At 44.6% G+C, this 24,771-nt stretch overlaps 1 protein-coding gene across 6 annotated transcripts in view; it reads right to left on the bottom strand.

Moving 5' to 3' along the window:
* The window catches only part of LOC140462871 (protein CBFA2T2-like), a 171,811-nt gene that overhangs the window by 118,664 nt on the left and 28,376 nt on the right, over nucleotides 1-24,771 (bottom strand). The window lies entirely within an intron of this gene.

Here is a 24,771-nt window from a genome sequence, read left to right as displayed (position 1 = left end):
GGACACTCAGTTTAGATGCTGTCAGGAGGGGCGTGGGAAGCCAAACCCTAATTTGTTCTAGGTTTTGACACACAGGGTAAACAGTTTCTGCGTCCATTCCCTGCTTGGGCATTGAATATGCTAAAGGCTCTGTTCCAAATATCCCAATCTCTAGCCACAAACAGACTATTCAGCCCAATCAGACCATTCTGGAATCAGACTTCAATCAATCAGCCTTCCCTCACCCAACTATATCAATATTATTCGCTCCTCCCTTCTCTCTCTTGAGTACGGTTCAGTTGCTAGCAATGTTTATCCCTCTATCAACATCACAAAGACAAATTATCAGATCATGATCGCATTTCTAACTATGGGAATCTACTGTATGGATTCTACGGTGAGGCTCGGCAGTTAGCATTGCTGCCTCACAGTGCTGGGACCTGGGTTCAATTCTATCCTCGGGTGACTATCTATATGAAGTTTGCACATTTTCCCCATGTCAGTGGGTTCCCTCTGGGTGTTCCAATTTCCTCCCACTGTTCAAAGATGAGCAGGTTAGATCTGGGTGGGATGCTCTCCAAAGGATCAGTGCACTCTCAATGGGCTGAATGGCACTGTATCTGCACTGTAGGGATTTTATGTTCAATTCTAACATTGGCTGCCTCGTTTCCCATATTACCACAATGACTACACTTCAAAAATATTTAGTTGGTTTTGCAATATCTGGTGGTCATGCAAGATGCTATAGAAGTCTAAATTATTGAGTCATAGAGATGTACAGCATGGAAACAGACCCTTTGAACATAGAACATAGAACAATACAGCACAGAACAGGCCCTTCGGCCCACGATGTTGTGCCGAACTTCTATCCTAGATTAAGCACCCATCCATGTACCTATCCAAATGCCGCTTAAAGGTCGCCAATGAATCTGACTCTACCACTCCCACGGGCAGCGCATTCCATGCCCCCACCACTCTCTGGGTGAAGAACCCACCCCTGACATCTCCCCTATACCTTCCACCCTTCACCTTAAATTTATGTCCCCTTGTAACACTCTGTTGTACCCGGGGAAAAAGTTTCTGACTGTCTACTCTATCTATTCCTCTGATCATCTTATAAACCTCTATCAAGTCACCCCTCATCCTTCGCCGTTCCAACGAGAAAAGGCCGAGAACTCTCAACCTATCCTCGTACGACCTACTCTCCATTCCAGGCAACATCCTGGTAAATCTTCTCTGCACCCTCTCCAAAGCTTCCACATCTTTCCTAAAGTGAGGCGACCAGAACTGCACACAGTACTCCAAATGTGGCCTAACCAAAGTCCTGTACAGCTGCAACATCACCTCACGACTCTTGAATTCAATCCCTCTGCTAATGAACGATAATACTCCATAGGCCTTCTTACAAACTCTATCCACCTGAGTGGCAACCTTCAAAGATCTATGTACATAGACCCCAAGATCCCTCTGTTCCTCCACCTGACCAAGAACCCTACCATTAACCCTGTATTCCGCATTCTTATTTGTTCTTCCAAAATGGACAACTTCACACTTGGCAGGGTTGAACTCCATCTGCCACTCCTCAGCCCAGCTCTGCATCATATCTAAGTCCCTCTGCAGCCGACAACAGCCCTCCTCACTGTCCACAACTCCACCTATCTTTGTATCATCTGCAAATTTACTGACCCACCCTTCGACTCCCTCATCTAAGTCATTAATAAAAATTACAAACAGCAGAGGACCCAGAACTGATCCCTGCGGAACTCCACTTGTAACTGGACTCCATGCTGAATATTTACCATCTACTACCACTCTCTGACTTCGACCGGTTAGCCAGTTTTCTATCCAATTGGCCAAATTTCCCTCTATCCCATGCCTCCTGACTTTCCGCATAAGCCTACCATGGGGAACCTTATCAAATGCCTTACTAAAATCCATGTACACTACATCCACTGCTCTACCCTCATCCACATGCTTGGTCACCTCCTCGAAGAATTCAATAAGACTTGTAAGGCAAGACCTACCCTTCACAAATCCGTGCTGGCTGTCCCTAATCAAGCAGTGCCGTTCCAGATACTCGTAAATCCTATCCCTCAGTACCCTTTCCATTACTTTGCCTACCACAGAAGTAAGACTAACTGGCCTGTAATTCCCGGGGTTATCCCTATTCCCTTTTTTGAACAGGGGCACAACATTCGCTACTCTCCAGTCCCCTGGTACCACCCCCGTTGCCAGTGAAGACGAGAAGATCATTGCCAACTGTACTGCAATTTCCTCTCTTGCTTCCCACATAATCCTAGGATATATCCCGTCAGGCCCGGGGGACTTGTCTATCCTCAAGTTGTTCAAAATGTCCAACACATCTTCCTTCCTAACAGATATCTCTTCTAGCTTATCAGTCCGTTTCACACTCTCCTCTTCAACAATACAGTCCCTCTCGTTCGTAAATACTGAAGAGAAGTACTTGTTCAAGACCTCTCCTATCTCTTCCGACTCAATACACAGTCTCCCACCACTGTCCTTGATCGGACCTACCCTCGTTCTCGTCATTCTCAGGTTTCTCACATACGCATAGAATGCCTTGGGGTTATCCTTGATCCTATCCGCCAGGGATTTTTCATGCCCTCTCTTAGCTCTCCTAATCCCTTTCTTCAGTCCAACTCGTCCATGCCAACCAGATATCCCAACCTAATCTCGCCCCAATTGCCAGCACCCAGCCCATATCCCTCCAAACCCTTCCTATTCATATACACATCCAGATGCCTTTTAAATGTTGCAATTGTATCGGCCTCCGCCACTTCCTCTGGCAGCTCATTCCATACATGCATCACCCTCTGCATGAAAAAGTTGCCCCTTAGGTCTCTTTTAAATCTTTCCCTTCTCACCCTAAACCTGTGCCCTCTAGTTCTTGTCCCCCACCCCAGGGAAAAGACTTTGTCTATTTACCCTATCCATGCCCCTCATAATTTTGTAAACCTCTATAAGGTCACCCCTCAGCCTCCAGTGCTCCAGGGAAAACAGCCCCAGCCTATTCAGCCTCTCCCTTTAGCTCAAATCTTCCAACCCTGGCAACATCCTTGTAAACCTTTTCTGAACCCTTTCAAGTTTCATAACATTCTTCTGGCAGGAATGAGTCCAAAATTGCATGCCATATTCCAAAAGTGGCCTAACCAATGTCCTGTACACCTGCAACATGACCTCCTAACTCCTGTACTCAATACTCTGACCAATAAAGGAAAGCATACCAAACACTTCTTCACTATCCTATCTACCTGCGACTCCACTTTCAAGGAGCTATGAACCAGCACTCCAAGGTCTCTTTGTTCAGCAACACTCCCTAGGACCTTACCATTAAGTATATAAGTCCTGCTAAGATTTGCTTTCCCAAAATACAGCACCTCACATTTATGTGAATTAAACTCCATCTGCCACTTGTCAGCCCATTGGCCCATCTGATCAAGATCCCGTTGTAATCTGAGGTAACCACCTTTGCTGTCCACTACACCATTGATTTTGGTGTCATCTGCAAACTTACTAACTCTACCTCTTATGCTCACATCCAAATCATTTATATAAATGATGAAAAGCAGTGGACCCAGCACCGATCCTTGTGGCACTCCTCTGGTCACAGAGCTCCAGTCTGAAAAACAACCCTCCACCACCACCCTCTATGTTCTACCATCGAGCCAGTTCTGTATCCAAATGGCTAGTTCTCCCTGTATTGCATGAGATCTGACCTTGCTAACCAATCTCCCATGGGGAACCTTGTCGAACGCTTTACTGAAGTCCATTTAGATCCCATCTACCATTCTGCCCTCATCAATCCTTTTTGTTACTTCTTCAAAAAACTCAGTCAAGTTTGTGAGACATGATTTCCCACGCACAAAGCCATGTTGACTCTCCCTAATCAGTCCTTGCCTTTCCAAATACATGTACATCCTGTCCCTCAGGATTCCCTCCAACAACTTGCCCACCACTGACATCAGGGTCACTGATCTGTAGTTCCCTGGCTTGTGTTTACCACCTTGCTTAAATAGTGGCACCACATTAGCCAACTTCCAGTCTTATTTTTCTAGCTTCCCCTTAATTCCATCGTTACTAGTTATTTTAAACACTCCTTAGGCTCGCAAATTCTCCATTATCACCACCCTTTCAGCAAAGACTTTTTGTCAGAATGCCTGATTTGATTTCTTGGAGACTATCTTATTTTAATGACTTCATCTTTCACTGCCACGTTCGAGATGGTTCATAGATGTGGATCAACATAAAGAAAATCAGGCTAGACTCAGTACTGAGCCACCATTACTTCAAGGATTTAAGAATATTGGGAGCAGAAATGGGTCATTCAATCTCTTTAATTTGCTTGACTATCCAATCGCTGAAGTTTCATTGTTCCATGCTGTTACCCAACCAACTTATCAGTCCTGAAGAATCCAATTGTTCCCTCCATTTCTGGAGTCTCGAGTATCTGGATTTAAGAGGTTACCAGATTGCTAATTACCTTCATACTGCAGACTGACAGCAACAGGGTCTTAAAGTTTCTCATCTTGCACTGATCAGGACTGCGGCAAGAATACAAAATTTCAAAAGAGTACTCTTGCTTCTGTCCTGATGAGTGCCAGATGTAAAGCTTTGACAGAACAGACGTTCTCTTCAGCAAAATTCTGAACTTTGAAAAAAAACGATACCATCACTAATTGGGTCAGCATTTATTGCCCATCCCTAATTATTGCTGAGAAGGTGGTGGCGAACTGCTTTCTTGAACCACTACAGTACAGTTAATACACACTGGTGGGCATTAGGGAGGGGGCTCCAGGATTTTGATCCAGCAGCAGTGAAGGAATGGTGTTATATTTTCAAGTGAGGATGGTGAGTGGATTGTAGGGAACTTGCAGGTTGCGGTGTTCCCATGTATCTGCTGCCCTGACCTCCCTGGCAGCAGATGTTGTGGTTTGGAAAGTGCTTTCAGATAAGTTTTGCTAAGTTACTGCAGTGCATCTTGTAATTGGTACACACTGCTGCCGTTCTGCGGCGAGGGTGGACGGAGTGAATATGCAAAGTGGTGGATTCAGTCTCAATCAAGTGGGCTTGCTTTGCCCTGGAGGGGAGCTGAAATTCCGTGGTGTTGTTGGAGCTGCACCCATCCAGGCAGGTGGGGGTATTCAATCACACTTGTGCCTTGTAGATGGTAGACAGGCTTTGGGGAGTTGGGAGGTGAATTACTCACTGGATAATTCCCACCCTCTGACCTCTTGTATATGGTTGATCCAGTTGAGATTCCAGTTAGAGTGTGTGTGTGTGTGTGTCTGTGTCTGTGTGTGTGTATGTGTGTGTGTGTCTGTGTCTGTGTGTGTGTAAAAGTGTTTACCAGTTCCACTCTTGAACAGCCTAGTTCCTATTTCAAGGCTGGGTCCACTCATCCAGGAATGCTTCCGACTGAACCCTTTTAGACGCTTTGATTTGCTGGCAACTCCATATGCTATATTCCAGGGAGCCTGGAGTCTCAATCCATCTTTGGGAAGAGAGTAGGAGAGGCGGCCAGTGGCTTTGAACGTTCCTGCTCAGCCACAGCTCCAGCCTGGAAAGGTGACGGGACGTGGAGATGTGCCTGTGAAATATCGCACTGCTGAGTTTCTTAGCGAGAAGCTTGCACTGTGTTCACAGCTTAATTTTACACATGAGGAGAGAGCCTCGGGGGAGTAAGAAAGAGCTAGCACAATGGATTTCAACCTTTTTTTTTGGTTAAGGAACCCTAGAATGAAAATCTATAGGACCGTAATCCTTTCTCCCTCCTGCCCTCCCACCATACATATTCTGAAACAAACAAGAAAACAAAGTTGAACAAATGAAAGGAAAAGCAACAATATTTTTTAATATGATTATTTTTCATTAAATACATCTTGAACAAGCTTCCTGGTTCCCTTTCGGAATGGTCCTTAACTTCTGGGACATCCTGATTGAAAAGCAATGAGCTAGCATCATGGGGCTGAATGGCAGCAAAAACTCTATCTTGGCAAAGGAAAGGGGAAACCTCTGGGGGAAGAGGGTCTGGATGGGGAAAGAGAAGACAAATTCGGTTCTAGTTTCAGTCATATTCTTAGGTACTGTTAAACATTTTGCCTGCATATGTCTGCATTTCAATTTAATTCCTTCCTGCTGTCTAGATTTAATACAGGTGTTCAAAATTACAAGGGATCTTGACAGATAGGAGAAAACTTTCCACTGGCAGAACAGCCAGTAACCAGAGGGCACAGATTTGAGATAATTAACAAAAGAACCAACGGTGAGCAGGGGTGGATTTATTTTAACATGACAGTCTGTTTTGATTGAAAAGATCTGTGAAAGTAAATTTGACAATATCTTAATGACAGATTGGTTTTGAAAACCCACCACCAAATCACCTGTTTGATGAACTAAGCGGTTAGCGAGTTTTGAAAAGATTTGTAGCTCAGGTTGAGGTTCTGGATGTAGGTTTGCTCGCTGAGCTACAAGGTTCATTTTCAGACGTTTGTTACCTAGTATGGTGACTAAACGTCTGAAAAAGAGCCTTCCAGCTCTGCGAGCAAACCTACATCCAGAACTAAACAGTGACTTAATTACAAACACTAGCTACCAGGGTCTACAACAGGCAATACGTTATAAATGAGAAGTGGGGATGTGTGGAAAAGATTAGGGGAGTGAGGCTGATTAAATTGAGCTCTTTCAAAGAGCTGGCAGAGGCAGGGTTGGGCTGAATGGTCTGCTTCTGTGCTGTCAGGCTCTATGATGAGCCACCCGACCAGTTGCTTTTGCCCGAAACGTCGATTTCGCTGCTCATTGGATGCTGCCTGAACTGCTGTGCTCTTCCAGCACCACTAATCCAGTAATAGTTCTTGCAACATCACTGCCACCAGAATCAACCATTCTTTAGCATAAACCTTTGAGATAGCATTCACAAAAGCAGCCATAATAATAAAACAAACTGCGGATGCTGGAGATCTAAAACAGGACAGAAATTGCTGGAAAAACTCGGCAAGTCAGGCAGCATCTGCCGGGAGAAAAAGTGGAGTTAATGTTCCGAGTCCAGTGGCTCTTTCTCCAGTTCTCGAAAGGTTAACTCTGCTTTCTGTCTACAGTTGCTGCCTGACCTCCTGAGTTTCTCCAGCCATTTCTGCTTTTGTTGTCGATAACCATGGCTGGTCAATTGTACTTTGCATGTGCATGGGACAGCAATGTTTTTAAGCATCGGGGAAGGCAGTGATGTGAAATGCACACACACAGGTCAAACTTTCACAGTAACTGCACATCCTAGGCATACACTGTCACTTGCTGTGTGATGTACACTGCACTATAAATGTGACAGATTTCTCACTATGAATTAGCTTCAACAGAATTGTTTCAGCTGAATTAGAAACTTCATTCTCACCTTAGGACAAAGGTCATAGGTTCAAACACCTCTCTCGGGTGCAAATATATCGTCTATACAAATCAATGGGGTTGTAATGATGGAGTGCTACATTGTCAGAGGTGCTGCTAGCCCTATCAGAGTGGACATCCAAAACCCAACAGTACTTTCTGAAGCAGAGTAACAGAACTCTTCCCAGTGTTCTTGCCAATATTTATCCCCTGAGCATTTCTAAAAAGAGAGACTAGAAGATTTCGGTCTTGCATCGATCAGGACAAACACAAGAATGCCAAATTTGAAATGATCACAACAATTTATACTGTTGCAGAAAAAGGTGTTGGTTGGACGGCAGGATGACTCAAATTGATTGAGTTGATGGTATGGAGACAGGGGCAGGGAACAGTTGGCTCCTAAGCTGCTGAGTGATTCAAAACAAGAAGGCATAAGAGATATACATATTCCTTTAAATAAAAAACAATAGAACTGCGAATGCTGTAAATCGGAAACAAAGACAGAAGTTGCTGAAAAGATCTGGTAGCACCTGTGAAGAGAAATCAGAGTTAACGTTTCGGGTCCAGTAGCCCTTCCTCACAACTGATGGTAGCTAGGAAAATGTTGGTTTATATGTAGAAGATAGGGTGAGGGGAGGGGATAAGGAGTAAATGATAAGAGGGGGATAGAGCCCAGATAGAGAGAGAAGAACACTTGAACAGACAAAGGAATGGATAACAATCTGGCTGGAAGGGTGAATAGCTGTTAATGGAGACTGTCAGTCGCTAGTAATAGTTAGTGTGTAATGACAGACAATGCGATAGCAAGGCCTGGTGTGTGGGGTAGGGGACTAGGACATGGGGGAGTTCAGGCCCTAAAATTAGTGAACTAGATATTGAGTCTAGAGGGGTGTAGGGTCCCCAAATGGAAAATGAGGTGTTGTTCTTCCAGTTTGCGCTGAGCTTCACTGGAGCACTGCAGTAAGCTTGAGACGGAGATGTTGGCCAGGGAACAGGGTGGTGTATTAAAGTAGCAGGCAACTGGAAGCTCGGGGTCTGTTCTGCAGGCTGAATGTAGAAGGTCTGCAAAGTAGTCACCCAGTCTATGGTTCGTTTCCCCAATTGGATTAGATTCGCTACAGTATGGAAACAGGCCCTTCGGCCCAACTAGTCCATACCGACCCTCCCAAGAGGAGACCCCTCACACTACAGGCAATTTAGCATAACCAATTCACCTGGAGGAAACCAGAGCAAACATGGGGAGAATATGCAAATTCCACACAGTCACCCAAGGCAGGAATCAAACACGGGTCCCTGGTGTTGTGACGCAGCAGTGCTAATCACTGAGCCACCGTGCCAGTTTGTTGTGTATATTACGGATTTGGATATAAATGTTAGAGTTATGATCAGTAAGTTCACAGATAACACAAATATTGGCGGTGTGCTAAAGAGCTGGGATAAAGGCCTTAGGCAACATAGAAACATAGGCAGGACTGCTTAGGTGGACTGAGTGATTGCAAATAGAATTTGATCCTAAAACCTGTGAAGTGATGCACTTGGGAGAGAGTACCTGTTGAATGGTGAGACCATCGGAAATATAGAGAGAGGGACCTTGGTCCACAGATCCTTAAAGTCAGCAGGACAGCATGTAGAGGAGACTACATTATGGTCTCCTTTGTGTGTCCAACTGTTCTCTCTATCTGGGCTCTATCCCCTTCCTATCATTTACTCCTTACCCGCTCCCCCCACCCTATCTTCTACATATAAACCAATATTTTCCTAGCTACCACCAGTTCTGAGGGAGGGTCACCAGACCCAAAACGTTTACTTTGATTTCTCTTCACAGATGCTGCCAGACCTGCTGAGCTTTTCCAACATTTTCCTTTTGTTGAACAAACATACGTTTATAAACGTATGCCTAGCTAGATTACAAAGTTTGACCGATTATATCAAATTGGTTAAATGAAATCAAAGAACTGCTGGCAGTCAACAGAAACAGAAATTGCTGCAGAAACTCAGCAGCTCAGGCAGCATCTGTGGAGAGAAAACAGAGTTAATGTCTTGAATACAGTGACCCATCTCCAGAATCCTTCAAAATGTTAACTCTTTGAGATGGAGAGAAAATAGAGTGTACATTTGGAGGGATTCTGAAGATGGGTCAACGGACTCAAAACATTAACTCCGGTTTCTCCCCATCGCAAATTGTTTGCTGTTTTAATCATTTTGTGCACTCAGGCTATTGTGTAAGAATGTCCAATGGGAGGATCACACCCAACAGCAGACTTTGCTTTGGGGTTTGTCAATGCAGCCTCACTGTGTATAGCCTGAACTCTGCTTATTGCAAACAGTGTCAGAGGTCTCACATCACCAGGTTATAGTCCAACAGGTTTATTTGAAGTCACAAGCTTTTGAAGTGCTGCTCCATCATCAGGTGAAGTCACCTGACAAAGGAGCAGTGCTCCAAAAGCTTGTGATTTCAAATAAACCTGGTGTCGTGTGACTTCTGACCTTGTCCGTCCCAGCCCAACACCAGCACCTCCACAACATTGCAAACAGGAACATGCTATCCCTTAAGTTAACAACTCCATCAAATTTCATTGATGATTGTCAGAGAAGGCTGTGTGTGGAAGGCTGCTCAATTTCCTACGTCTCAGCAGTTAGGTACATTTTTCATTGGCTGTAAAATGCTTTGGAACACCAAGGTCATGCAAGGTGCTGCATAAATGCAAGTCTTTCTTTTAGTGGTGATTTGAATCCAAGAATAGGCTCAACCCTGACTAAATTAGCATCTACAGGAATTTGAGATGCTGGTGATATGGTAATAGAAGTGATTTACATTTCAATAGTGCCTCTCACAGATTGAGGCACATTTTAAAAGCAGCTTCCAGAGTGGAGATAGCGAGGTGAACAATGAGTAGGAAAAACTGAGTCTGTGCAATAGAGGGTGGGGGAATGAGCCCAAATGAAAAAAAAAGAGGAATTTGTGGGTGTCCCTGGCATTATTAATATTAGCAACATGATTTCAAAGAAAGTCATTCTTATTAAGATACAAATACAAATTCAACAATGCTAAAGGGAATTTGTCGCAAACTCTGCCCAGAGACAGTTGCGCCTTTTCAAACACTGCATTAACTTTGATATGGATTACATTTCATTCCACAGTGAATCTGCTGCCTTCACTTGGTCTGTGCTGTTAAATCAATGAGTCAGTGACTGAGGCATGAAAATCATTCCCCAATTTTTCAGTTCTGCTGATCCAAGTACAACACTTTGGGTCAAGTCCATTTATGTCTTTATCTGGGTCAATAAATTTAAACTTGCTCATATTTGCCGTCGCTTTTAACAAGCGTACGAAGAGTTCTCTTTTGCTTACCTCTCTCTCCCAAAGAATTTTAAAATGAAATGAATTGATTGCATATGAAAACCATTAACTGTGTAGGCGTGCAGAGCATCCAGTCTCCTCATTACAGGAAGGATCACTGGAACGCGAAATGTTAACTCTGATATCTCTAGGAGCTGCTCCTTCATCAGGTAGCTGTGGAGCAGGATCCTGCTCCACAGTTACTTGATGAAGGAGCAGCACTCCGAAAGCTAGTACTTCCAAATAAAGCTGTTGGACTATAACGTGGTGTTGTGCGATTTTTAACTTTGCCCACCCCAGTCCAACACTGGCACCTCCACATCCTGATTTCTCTGCCAGACTTATTGAGCTTTTCCAGCAACTTCTGTTTTTGTTGCTCATCACTAATGTGTAAGGGAATGATTTGAGAATTGCATATGAATACATAGGATACTTAAAAATCTAAATAATATATTGAAAGCTATAGAGTTCTGAGGAAAGGTCACTCGACCTGAACCTGATTTCTCTCCACAGATGCTGCCAGACCTGCTGAACCTCTCCAACAATTTCTGTAGAAACAGGCCATTTGGCCCTACCCGAACCATGCTAGTGTTTATGCTCCTCCCAAGCCCCTTCCAAGTCTCGCCCATCTTACCCCATCAACATATTCTTCTGTCCCTCGAATAAAAGCAACATCCTGCAGATGCTGGAAACCAGAAACAAATGCAGAGAACGCTGGAGAGACCCAACAAGTCTGGCAGCATTTGTGGAGAGAACGTGAGAGTCAATGTGTTGAGACTGTTATAATTCTCCTTCAGAGGTCTCCACAGACCTGTTGAGATTCTCCTGCATTCTTCATGCCACATGTTACAAAGGCTCCTTGCAATAGAGAGTTCTGCGTTCTTCCCATTCTCCCTCCAAAGATGTGCAGGTTAGGTGGACTGGCCATCCTAAATTGCCCAAAGTGTCCTACAGTAAAGAGTCCCAGCCTGCTCAATCTTTCCTGATAGGTATCACCTCCCAGTTCTCCATTCTTATTCACTCTGAATACAGCATTGCACAGTTGGCAGTGAATGGAACACAGCAGCGTTTCAACCTCAGGGGGTGACAGTTTGCTTGAAGCATGGCAAGAACAAGTGAACCAGAGTTCTCCTTTTGTTAGATTTTAAATTCACCCCCTACAGTCAAGAAGCCCATTTATTTAGTTAAAAACACAAGCAAGCATCACATTTCAGAGATGTGCTGATGTCTTGAATGTTTATGGGTACTAAGTAACTGAACTAAGCCAAGCCTACCACAGCAGGATCCATGTGTTATAATATGCGTGACATAAGTTGTATGATTTCAGTATTGAACAACAGGCTGAAGGAGAGGTTGTGTTGCATCAGGGATGTCTTCCGCTTAGGGTTACAATACATGCTTTCCCCATTAATTGACAATATGTGTTTCTGCTTGTAGCAATGCACCTATTATAAATGTTGTATCAAGAGACTGCTTTTATCATATTAAATCATTTTATTTTGTCAAGTGGGGCAACAAAGCTGATGGTGTGTTAGAGATGGTAAGTGGCCATGATGCCCACTTTACAACTGTGACTGCACTTCATTGCTTGTTAAGAGCTTTGGAACGTCCTGAGGGCACTACATAAATGAATCTCGTTGTGGTGAGCCACAGAGGCGTGCCATATTTGCGTTCCAGTCACGGGGCCTTGGTTTTTCAAAATCAGGGCTGGAACCCCAGTGCCCAGGGTAATTATGTGTCCCAACCTCTTGATGCAATGCCACCTCTGAATGCAAGTGCACCTACTGGGCAAGGGATGGGCTCAGTGTCCTGTTTGTAGTATTGAGGCAGACTGTGAAGTAGGAGCTGCCTGTGGAGCGACACTGGCAAAGGCAGGCAGTGGCCATGATGGAGACTACCACTGCTCTTCCTGTTCAGGAGAGGAAGCAGCAGCTCAGAGAGCCAGCAGCCTCACCCAGCACAAAAACCAAACAACCAAAGAGAGAGTAAGAGTACAATTCTGCACAAGAGCACTCAGCTCCCAAACCTTTGCAACAAAACAAAAGACCTCCTGCCACACTTGGAACCAAGCAGTTGTGCCTTAATCTGTGACTTCAGGGTTTCCCAAGATGAAAGTTACATTCCTAACCTTCCTGGCTCACTAAAAAAGCTCCTCAAGCAACTTAACAGGCCCTTAATAGGTATGGGGACTCACGGTATCACCTAGGCAACCGCCCGCTTCCCCTACCTGACTCTCTGTTCTCCCTGCGACACAATCAGAAGACACTGAGAATCGTACCTTGATCACCTCCTGACTGCAACGGCAATTAAAAATCCAGTCAATGTCCTTCAACAGAGTAGCACAGTTCACTGAAGGAACAGTATACCAATCCCTCTCCAACAATGGAACTTTCATCTCAAATGGTTTGGTCTATGTGTCACTTTAACCTACAGCCTCACACTAAAGGCTTCAGTCATTCTGTGACAGCACGACTGTTTCTTGACAACCTTGAGCTGGCAAGCGATGGGTAACAAGTACAATCGAGTGAGTGTCGTCCACATCCATGCCATGGAACCTCCTATCAAACAGGTCGATTCTTGATGCACAGATCCTCAGGAAATGAGGCAGAAAGTTCCTAGGGGTAGCAGGATCTAGAGTGCAGGATTTACTTAATTTTTCTTCTGTCTCTGTTGTTGCTCTGCCTTTTCATTAAGAAGTTGTGACTCAAAATGTGATGCAGCTTGATGGACCAGTGGTCACCATTCTAAACAATTGGTAGCGAGCTCATTCCCCTCAGTAGTGTCAAGTTGCCACAATTCAAGGAGAGCTTATGATACTTTTTTTCCTTCTGAGGTATTTGCTTTGTCCTGCCTTGGAAATGGGCCGTATGAGAGTCGGAGATGGAAAGGATAGCACTGGATAAAGCACAGCAGGGCAGGCAGCATCTGAGGAGCAGGAGAGTCAATAATTCAGCCAGGACTCTTCATCAGAAATGTGGAGGGGGTAGGGGCCTGAGAGACAAATAAAGGAGGTGGGGCTGGAGGCGAAGCTAGGTGGGATGGCAATAAATGGAAGTGATTGTGATTGGTCGGAGGGGAATGTGGAGCAGATAGGTGGAGAAGAAGATGGACAGGTAGGTCAGGTCAAGAGGGGGTTGCCAAGATGGCTGAGGAAGAAGACGTGGCTGTAGTAGCAGGACTGCTTCAGGACGTGGTTGAAGAGCTTCAGGGCAGAGTAGATGACCAGGGTTTGAGGGGGGTGCAGTGTTGTGGAGGGAGGAGGAGAACTTCTTCAAGGTGGGCATCCTTGCAAGAGGCTTCCCAGTAAGGTTACAGCAACTGGGAGAAAGTGAGGACTGGAGAGTCAGAATCAAAAAATACGGCGCTGGAAACGCACAGCAGGTCAGGCAGCATCTGAGGAGCAGGAGAGTCAACATTTCAGGCATGAGCCCTTCAAACAAGACCTGACTTTATTTTGGCCTTGCAGACACAGCACCCGGTCTATCAATGTTTACTTTGCCTGAATGGTGGCCATTTCAGCTCATCAAGGATCAATTGCCCTTTGGTATCGATATTAAATGCCATTAGATAGAAAAACTCCTTTACCTCAGCCATCTTGTGTCAAATCTAAACTGACCACCACAGAAATATCTGGGTACAGTTTGCCGAAGACTGCACTATCGCTGCTCACACCACACCAGATTTGCAAATCCCAAAACAGACTCAGCCTTGAATGTTGGCAAAATTCATTATCAACCTACAAGCAACAAACTGAATCCATGTATATCTGATCTCTCCTCAATTTTCTTCGCTTTATAAAGAAGAACCCTGGTTTCTCTGAACTACCTTACAGCAGAAGTCATTCCTCCCTGGAACTGTTCTTGTAAACCTTCTCAAGCAACCTCACATCCATCCTTCTGGACTAAGCAGAACTGGATGCATTACTTCAGCTGTGGCCTAACCAGAGTTTTATACAGGTTCAATTTAACCTCTCTGCGTTTGGCTTTATTTTGGAAGCACGGTGGCTCAGTGGTTAGCACTGCTGCCTCACCGCATCAGGAACCCAGGTTCAATTCCAGCCTCAGGCGACTGTCTGTGTGGAGTTTGCACATTCTCCCCGTGTCTGCGTGGGTTTCCTCCAGGTGCTCCGGTTTCCTCCCACTGTCCGAAGATATGCAGGTTAAATGGATTGGTCATGCTAAATTGGCTATAATGCGCAGGCTAGGTGGATTAGCCATGGGAAATGAAGGGCTATAGGATGGGATCCTCTTCAGAGAGTTGGCATGGACTGAACAGCCTGCTTAGGGATTCTATGAAACCTTCACATTCATTATGTCCTGACACCTTCAAACATCTATGTACAGGAAGCCTTATGTCTCTGCTTACTCTATAGAACAATGTCATGGGAAGTGCACTGTCTTTATCTAGTCCCACTATTCCATGAGTCACAACGTAGATTTGAAAATATTGTACTCAAATTACAATGTGGTCAAGCAATGCTTTCTCTAATCTCAGCTCTGACCAAGGATCACTGGACTTGAAACTTTTAACTCTGTTCTCTCTCCACTGATGCTGCCAGACCTGCTTAGTTTCTCCAGCAGCTCCTGCTTTTGTTATCCTTTCTCTGTATTAGACTTAAGAGTAAAAAGATCCATCAATCAGGTTTCATGAGTCAACACAAAATTGCTGATTTATTGTATAAGTAAAACCACTCAATTAAGCTGCAAATTTGATCAACAAACACAATGTGCCATATGAAAATATAAACCAACACAAAATACCTGAACAAATGCGACAACGTGGCTCAGTGGCTAGCTGATCGCAGCCTCGGGCAACTGTTTGTGTGGAGTTTGCATATTCTCCCTATGTCTGCTCGGGTTTCCTCCAGGTGCTCTGGTTTCCTCCCACAGTCCAGGTTAAGTGAATTGGCCATGCTAAATTGCCCATCGTGTCCAAGGATGTGCAGGCTAGGTGGATTAGTTAGGGGAATGGGTCTGGGTGGGATGCTTTTTGGAGATTGGTGTGAACTTGTTGGGCCTAATGGCCTGTTTCTACCCTGTAGGGATTCTATGATCTTCTAAATACTTGCACACTTCAGGTAAAGAGGGAAAAACAAACTAGTCTGTGCAGAGTTCACTTTAAGAAAAGAAAAACACCAAAGGTGTTCTATTCTTGGAGACAATAGAACAGGACATGGCACATTCCTGATGAAGACCTTATGCTCAAAACGTCAACTGTCCTGCTGCCCAGATGCTGCCTGACTGGCTGTGCTTTTCCAGCACCACACTTTTTGACTCATGGCACAGACTGTGCTGAGGTCAGTCGATTCCGTGTTCTAGCACAAGTCATTATTTGCACAAAGTTGTCTCTCTGCAGTCTTGGCAGGAAGTTTGCTCAGGAAACACAATGTTGAGAAGTTCCTTCAGTCATGCTTCCAGAAAAAACAAATCAGGATTCACCCTGATCTCCTGGAAAAGGGGATTTAAGAAACACGCAAGACAAGTTGAGCAGCTTGTTCTGTAGCAGGCCTTCCTCAGTGGAAACCCTGAACACAAACTCTCGATCTGCAAACACAGTTCTAAGAGAACAGCCATAAAACCCAGTGATAAACAATCAGCTGCTCTCCCTGAAAAAGTGAGTTCAAGTAACCAAAAAAAAGAGTGCCAGTGTATCTTCTCATTGACCTTAAAAGATGATCCAAACACCTCCAAACTGAATCCACATAAAAATGATTAAATATGAAGCAATTTCATAACAGATACTACTTGTTCTTTTATTGCCATTCCCAAAATGCAACACAAGATGTCACAGGAAAAATGGGTAGCAGAACTAAGAAACTCAGGCGGACAATCATTCTGAGCACTGAACATCAACTTGCTTGGTGTCTCTATTTTTTTTGATAGTCTATATTAAAATGAATCGGTGTTAGCAGGGCTGGTATCTATTATCCACCCCTATCTTTCCCAAAGAAGATTGCAGTGGTGACTGTCACCTTGACCTATTTTAGTCCTTGGGGTATAGGGACACCCACAGTGGTGTTAGAAAGGCAGTTTCAGGATTTTGACCCAGTGACAGTGAAGGGATGGCGACATATTTCCAAGTCAGAGAGGTGTGTGCAATTTTGAGGGGAACATGCAGGTGATAATGTTCCCATATATCTACTGCCCTGGTCCTTCTAGCAGGTGTGGGTTTACATGGTGTGTCAAAGGAGGTTTGGCAATTTGCTGTAGTGGCCCTCGAAGATGGTACACACGGCTGCTACCGAGTGTCTGTGGTGGAGGATGTGGATGTTTGTGGGTGTGTGACCAATCAAGCGAGCTGCTTTGTCCTGGATAGTGTTGAGCTTCTTGATTGTTGTTGGGGCTGCACCCATCCAGACAAGCTGGGAGTATTCCATCATATTCCTGACTTGCACCTTGTAGATGGTGGACAGGCTTTATGGAGTGAGATGGTTAGTTACTTGCTATGAAACACACATCTCCAATCATCCAACAGAATTCCAATTATACTTAATTGATGAAGTTTGATGCAACTGAGTGGCCATTGCCAAGGCAGTTAGGAGTCAGTCACGTTATTGTGGGAACGGAGTAACATAACATCCAGACCAAGTTAAGGGCAACACATTCTGTTCCTGAAACGGCATTAAAGAGTCTTTCACGTTTTGTGCAAATCTCATGGAGTCCTAGTCACCAGGATCAATGAGAAGATTTCAATGGATGTAGGTTTGCTCGCTGAGCTGGAAGGTTCATTTTAGCCAGCTCAGTGAGCAAACCTACATCCAGAACCTTAACCTGAGCTACAAATCTTCTCAAAACTCACTAGATTTTAATTCGTGATATAGTAATCAACTGTGCTGAAATGAGGTGAGATTTGAATTTGCAGGCCAAATATGGAGGCCAAATATTCCCTGTAAACATTGCAGTGTAACAAACTAGAAGAATCCAACAAGGTAAAAACAATGACTGCAGATGCTGGAAACCAGATTCTGGATTAGTGGTGCTGGAAGAGCACAGCAGTTCAGGCAGCATTCAAGGAGCTTCGAAATCGATGTTTCGGGCAAAAGCCCTTCAACAGGAATAAAGGCAGAGATCCTGAAGCGTGGAGAGATAAGCTAGAGGAGGGTGGGGTGGGGAGAAAGTGGCATAGAGTACAATCGGTGAGTGGGGGAGGGGATGAAGGTGATAGGTCAAGGAGGAGAGGGTGGAGTGGATAGGTGGAAAAGGAGATAGGCAAGTAGGACAAGTCCGGACAAGTCATGGGGACAGTGCTGAGCTGGAAGTTTGGAACTAGGGTGAGGTGGGAGAAGGGGAAATGAGGAAACTGTTGAAGTCCACATTGATGCCCTGGGGTTGAAGTGTTCCGAGGCGGAAGATGAGGCGTTCTTCCTCCAGGCGTCTGGTGGTGAGGGGGCGGCGGTGAAGGAGGCCCAGGACCTCCATGTCCTCGGCAGAGTGGGAGGGGGAGTTGAAATGTTGGGCCACGGGGCGGTGTGGTTGATTGGTGCGGGTGTCCCGGAGATGTTCCCTAAAGCGCTCTGACAGGCCACTCACAGGTTATTTCCTTTCAGTTAACTTGTGAGGATAGTTGCCCCCCCCAAAAAAAAATGCAAAGGTCCAGCTCTTTAAAACAAATGGGTTGCACACAAAGAAAAAGGTTCAGAAATAGAAAATAAACTAATAGTTACTTTTGTGTTATTTACAAGGTGCTTTTCACAGGCAGCAGACCTCTCCAAGTGCTTTATAGCCAACCAAATGTTGCTGTTTCTGCAGTGTAATCACTGTTGCAATGTGGAAGCTAGTATTATGTTAAAAATCACACAACACCAGGTTATGATCCAGCAGATTTATTTGGAAGGACTAGCCTTTGGCTAATATACACACAGCAAGCTTCCCACAATGGATGTGACAATGACCAGGTAATTGGCTTTTTCCACGCTGATTGAGGACAAATATTGATCAGGACGAGGGGAAGAACTCACTTGTTCTTCTTCAAAGTAGTATGTAGGGATTTTTACCCCCACCCAGGAAGGCAAAACGTGTGTCAATGTCTTATCAAGAGAGAGATAGCACCTCTGACAGTGTAGGTTTCCTTTAGTACTTAAGTATTAAGCTTTGCTCCAAAGTCCTGGAGTGGGACTTCAATTAAGAGGAGACATGGGTCCAGCCCTCTAGATTGCTAGCCAAGGAAAATAACCACACTGCAAAAGATCTTTTAAATGCGAAACTGACTTCGGATGCAACAGCAAGGAAAACTGCAAATATCAATTTAGGTCATCAGAAATGATAGGAATTAGGGAATGATTTGATTTCTTTCCTTGCGGTTGTCATTTTGTTTTGCCAACACCATTTAGTTTTCCCAGCTCCAGGAAATGTGGGATACTGTTGATCTCTTTCCCATGCTTCCAGTTATAAATTCTTGCGACCTGCCCACGTTCTGATAAAGTCATTTACAGAGATTTATGCACGCACAAATCTTCTCCCCTCACCACCATGGTTCCCCCACCCCCTCCGAACCCCTCCCCCACTCCTCAGTCTTGGCCATCAGCTCTCTGATGAAACCATCACTTGAAGAACAAATGGCTGGCAAGCAGGAAGAGACTAAGGCACGGAACGAGCTTCGGCATTCCAATAACTTAGACCCTGGCTCCGCAAAGTCTGGCTTCCCAGCACTGCTGGGAGCTATTAGTGTTTCACCAGCATAGACCCTCCCAGCCCCCACTCCACAACTCCCAGACTGAACTGAAATCTATTCCAGGTCCCGGACTCTCGCTGATCCTCCTACTTTCTCTGCTTTGCGAACAGATTCCTCTGTGTGTTCATCACTGCTCCCCTAAAACAGTGGGGCACAACACTGACATCTTTGAACACTGCCCACCCCCCCACTCACTCTGTGTAAATTTGAAATAAAGAGACACAGGCACTTATACGGCATTTCAGGATAGAATTATAGAATCCCTACAATGCAGAAAGAGGCCATTTGGCCCATTGAGTCTGCATCAACCCTCTGAACTGCCTTCCAGCCAGACCCAACCCTATAACCCCTCAGGGGCTTTTAGAATCATGGAATCCCTACAGTGTGGAAGCAGGTCATTTGGCCCATCAAGTCTACAACAACCCTCTAAAGAGCAACCCGCCCAGATCAAACCCCCTACCCTATCCCTGTAACCCTACATTTTCCATGGTTAAACCACCTAGCTTACACATTCCTGGACACTATGACCAATCCACCCTAACCTGCACATCTTTGGACTGTTGGAGGAAATCAGGGTACTGGAGGAAACCCACGCGGACACAGGGAGAACGTGGAACCTCCACACAGACAGTTGCCAGAAGCTGGAATCGAACCCGGGTCCCAGGCAGCAGTATTAATCATTAAGCGACCCTATCCAAATTGTTCTTCCACCTAATAAACTACATTAATAAAGTGTAATTATTTATATAATATAAAAACACAGGAGCAGATCCATGCATAGCAAGGTTCCACAGTGGTAAAGAGATGCACATTCAAATCATGTTTTGTTTCTAATTCGCCAACCTGACTGATAAATGTTGCCAATTAAGAGAACTAACCTGCTCTCTTCCACATGGTGCCATGGGATATTTCACTTCCACCTGAGAGGGCAAATGGAGCCTATCCGCTCCACCCTCCGCTCCAAACTGTCACCATCAGGCCCCACCTTCATCTACCTATTGCTTTCCAAACTACCTTCCCCCAGCCCCTCCCCTGCCCCCATCTCTCAGCCCCCTTGGCACCACCACTTCCCCTACATTCCTGATGAAGAGCTTATGCTCGAAACGTCGACTCTCCTGCTCCTCAGATGCCGTCTGACCTGCTGTGCTTTTCCAGCGCCACACTTTTTGACTTGACCCCTAACCTCAGATTCAGTGTGTTGCCAATTCAGCCAAAGTTGACATCTACCAATAGCAATGGAAATAGATGAGTGTCAGCAACAGAGCCACCAGCAACAGTATGCCACATCGGAAGATGCATTCAATCACAATGGTGGCAGCTCACACAAGCTGGCAGCACTGTTATTTCATTCAGCTGGTTCCTGGTTGTAAGCTGTGTCCCAGAGAATAGGACTCTTGCCTCTGAAGTACCAGATTCATAAGTTCAAATTTCATCCCAGAGGCTTGAGCACAGAAATCAATACTGACCCACAACTGCAGTCCTCTGTAATGCTGGAGGTGCTGTGCTGAAGTCCTATTTACTCTCTCAGGTGGATGTGACAGATCATCCTGAAGAAGGGCAGATGAAGCATCCCACATGACGTTGCCAAAATCTGTCCTTCAATCAAAACTTTAGAAACGGATGATCTGCTCGTTATCACATTGTTTTGTTTGTGGGATCTTGCTGTACACAAATTATCCCTTGCATGTATATGGACGCTCATTGGCTATAAAGAGCTGAGGGGCATCCCAAGGCTTTGAAAGGTGCTATGTAAGTGCAAGACTGCTTTTACGTTCATGGCTGGCTCTTCCAAGCACCATATATTAAATGCCTGTTTTAAAAAAAATAAAACACCATCTGCAGCTATCATATGTGCTGCTGGCGATCACAAATCACGGTTTTCAGAAACGTGGCGACAAGCAGTTCAAGCAGGGGAGGAAGCAGAATGAAAACAGAAGAGTGGAGAAACTCAGCAGGTCTGGCAGCATCTGTGCTGAGGGAAACAAAATCAATGTTTCCAGTATAGCATGACTCTGCTTCAGTATTTGACACTCATATTGGACTCAAAACCATTAATTCGGTTTCTCTCTGCAAAGGTGCTGCCAGTCCTGGAACCAGACAGTAACAGAGTTACACAGCAGTGAAATGGTTCTTTGGCCCACTATATCTACGCTGACCAACAAATACCAAAGTGCACAAATCCCATTTACTTGCACTGGGTGAATAGCCTACCATTCCTGAGCATTTTAAGTTCTCATCCAGATGCTTCTTAAATGTTGCAGAAGTACCTGGCTCCATCACCCACACAGGCAGCATATTCCATATTTCTATCACCCTCTGGGTGAAAAGTCTTTCTCAGATCTCCTCTAAACCACTTATTCCTCACCTTACACTCACACCCTTCAGCCTTAGACATGTCTGCCGTGGGGAAAGGATCCTCACAAGTTACCCTGACTGTGCCTCTCAGAATGTTGTATACCTGAATCAGATCCCCCTCAGTTCCAAGGAAAATGAACCCAGCCTTTTCCAGTCAGTTTCCATCCCAGATAACATCCTGATGAATCTCCTCCTTACCCTCTCCAATGCAATCAAATCCTCCTGACAGTGGGGTGACCAGAACCGCACACTGTCTGTGGCCTAACTAATATTTTATAAAGTTGTAACAAGATTTCCTTGCTCCTATATTCTGCGCCTCAGCTAATGAAGGCAAGCATCCTGTATGCCTTCTTCACCACCCTGTCTACCTGTGCTGACACCTTCAGGGATCCATCAACTTGAATTTGCTGAGTTTCCCTAGCACTTTTTGTTTTAGATTTCCAGCATCATTAGTATTTAATTCTTTATGAGTTATGTGGCGTGATTGGAGTGGATTTGGGATGGGAACAATTCTGTTGGATGCAAGAAAGAGCTAGCATTTGTATAGCACCTTTCACGACCTCAGGAAATCCCAAAGTATTTTGTAGCCAATGAAATACTTCAGAAATGTTGTATCTGCTGTGGTGGTGGGGCAGTAATTTCCTCCAATTACTTATTGGAAAAGACCAAGCCACTAATGCTGGTTTTGTCTCCAAAAGGATATTTTAAGCTGAAGTGACAATGCTTATGTCATCTCTTGTAACATGAGAAACACAGCTTGGGAAATGTTATATTGATGAATCCAACAGATGTTTAACACATCTGGGTAATATATACAAATATTACATTCTCAGGTACATAAGTGTCTAGATTAACATGAAGCTATTATGTTGCACAAAACAACATGTTTTTTCTAGAGCGCCATGCTCCAAGTGGTCCCAGGATAAGATGGAGAAAGAGATCTTCACTCCACCAGACCACATGCTACGATACAGTGATGATGTCGTGAGCATGTCTCTTAAAGGTACACCGACATATTGACCGGTAGTTTCTGACTCAGAAGTGAGAGATCCACCATTAAGACATCGACTTTGTGCAAACAAAATTCAACAAGATTTTTACAAATTACTTTGATGAAGAGCTGCAAATAGCAAACTGATTTTGTTTTCAGATATATTCCACTTGCTAAAGGTCTTAACTGAAATACCAAGTCTGATGGGGCACATATTCCTCTGATAGAACTTTCCAAACCCACAACCTAGAACTACAACAGCAGCTTACATGTCAAACACACATCATTCCGACTTGGAAACACTGTTCCCTCTAAGTTGTGCAGCTACATGCCACAGTTTTTTTTAAGAGAACCCCTACAGTGTGGAAACAGGCCCTTCGGCCCAACAAATCCACATCGACCCTCCGAAGAGTAACCCACTCAGATCCATTCTTCTACCCTATCATCTACATTTACCCCTGATTAATGCACCTAACCTACACATACCTGAACACTATGGGCAATTTCACATGGCCAATTCACCTAACCTGCACATCTGTGGATTGTGGGAGGAAACCAGAGCACCTGGAGGAAACCCACACAGACATGGGGAGAATGTGCAAACTCCGCACAGACAGTCACCAGAGGCTGGAATTGAACTCGGGTCCCTGGCGCTCTGAGTGCTAACCACTGAAGCACCGATCACTGTGGAGGCCTGTGCAGGAAACATTGCTTGGATCATATCATTATTCCTTCAGTGTCTCTGGATCAAAATCCTGAAATTCCCTCCTTAGCAGCACAGTGGGTGACTCCAACTCCACCCAAGGGTTACAGTGATGCAAGGGGGTAACTCACCATCAATTTCTTCTAAGCAATTAGGAATGGACAATAAATGCTCGCCCTGGCCAGTGATGCCCCCATCCCATATTTGCATTAAAAAATATCTATCAGTGAATTACGGTATTTCTGAGTTGATGTGTTCTAAAGACATGCAAATTAAAAGAGTGAACTTCAAAAATTTCACAAGCATCAGGAAAGCTTTGGAAATAAACTGCAGCCTTAAAACCAAGGCTGACTATTTGCTATTGTATGTAATGCATACCAAATACTTGATTTTTATATTTATGTACATATGTAAAATCATCTCCTTCCTGTTTCTGTGTGGTCTGATCTTGAAGAGGCCTGTGGAGGTCCGATGCTCGAATTAGAGGTTTGATCCTAAATTTCACTGATTCATTATCCAAGTTACAACTATAATTCCAGAAGTACTTTATTAACTGTAAAGGGCTTTGGAACATCCTGGGGTTGTGAAAGGCATTGCAAAACTGCAAACTCTTTCTTGACGTTATTTGAAATTTAAAGTCCTACTCCGAACACCAGAGTGAAATTCCAGTGGAGTACTGAGGGAGTGGCTCGGTGGTTAGCACTGCTGCCTCACAGCACCAGGGATCCAGGTTTGATTCCAGCCTTGGGCGACTGTCTGTGTGATGTTTGCATTTTCTCCCTATGTCTATGTGGGTTTCCTTTGGGTGCTTCGGTTTCCTCCCACAGTGAAAAGATGTGCAGGTCAGGTGGATTGGCCATGCTAAATTGCCCATAGAGTCCAGGAATGTGTAGTTAGGTGTATTAGTCAGGGGTAAATGTAGAGTAATAGAGTCAGGGAATGGGTTTGGGTGGGTTACTCTTCGGAGGATCGGTGTGGACATGTTGGGCCGAAGGGCCTGTTTCCACACTGTAGGGATTCTATGAGTGCTACACAGTCATTGGTAATGTTCTTGGAACCCAAACCAGACGGGAGAGTAGGAAATTGATTTAAATCTTTTCCTTGACTTTACCTTCATTGCAGAATGAAGCTTGATATATAGCTACCTTGTACTCACTAATTCCAATCTTCTCTCTTTGTATTCTTCTGAAAACTCAAAGACAAGATAAAACAAATTATACCACTTTACAAATCACTTTCAACTAAAGGGACACTGTTACAAAAATGAAATCTTCATAGCAGACTGAAAATTTAAATTAAAATCCAGTTGTGGATGGTGAGACTTGAAAGGGCTCAGAA

Source organism: Chiloscyllium punctatum, chromosome 37, assembly GCF_047496795.1.
Source record: "Chiloscyllium punctatum isolate Juve2018m chromosome 37, sChiPun1.3, whole genome shotgun sequence".
In the NCBI taxonomy this organism is placed as follows: domain Eukaryota; kingdom Metazoa; phylum Chordata; class Chondrichthyes; order Orectolobiformes; family Hemiscylliidae; genus Chiloscyllium; species Chiloscyllium punctatum.
Note: the sequence above shows the minus strand (reverse complement) of the source record. Positions and strands in the feature narration are given on the sequence as shown.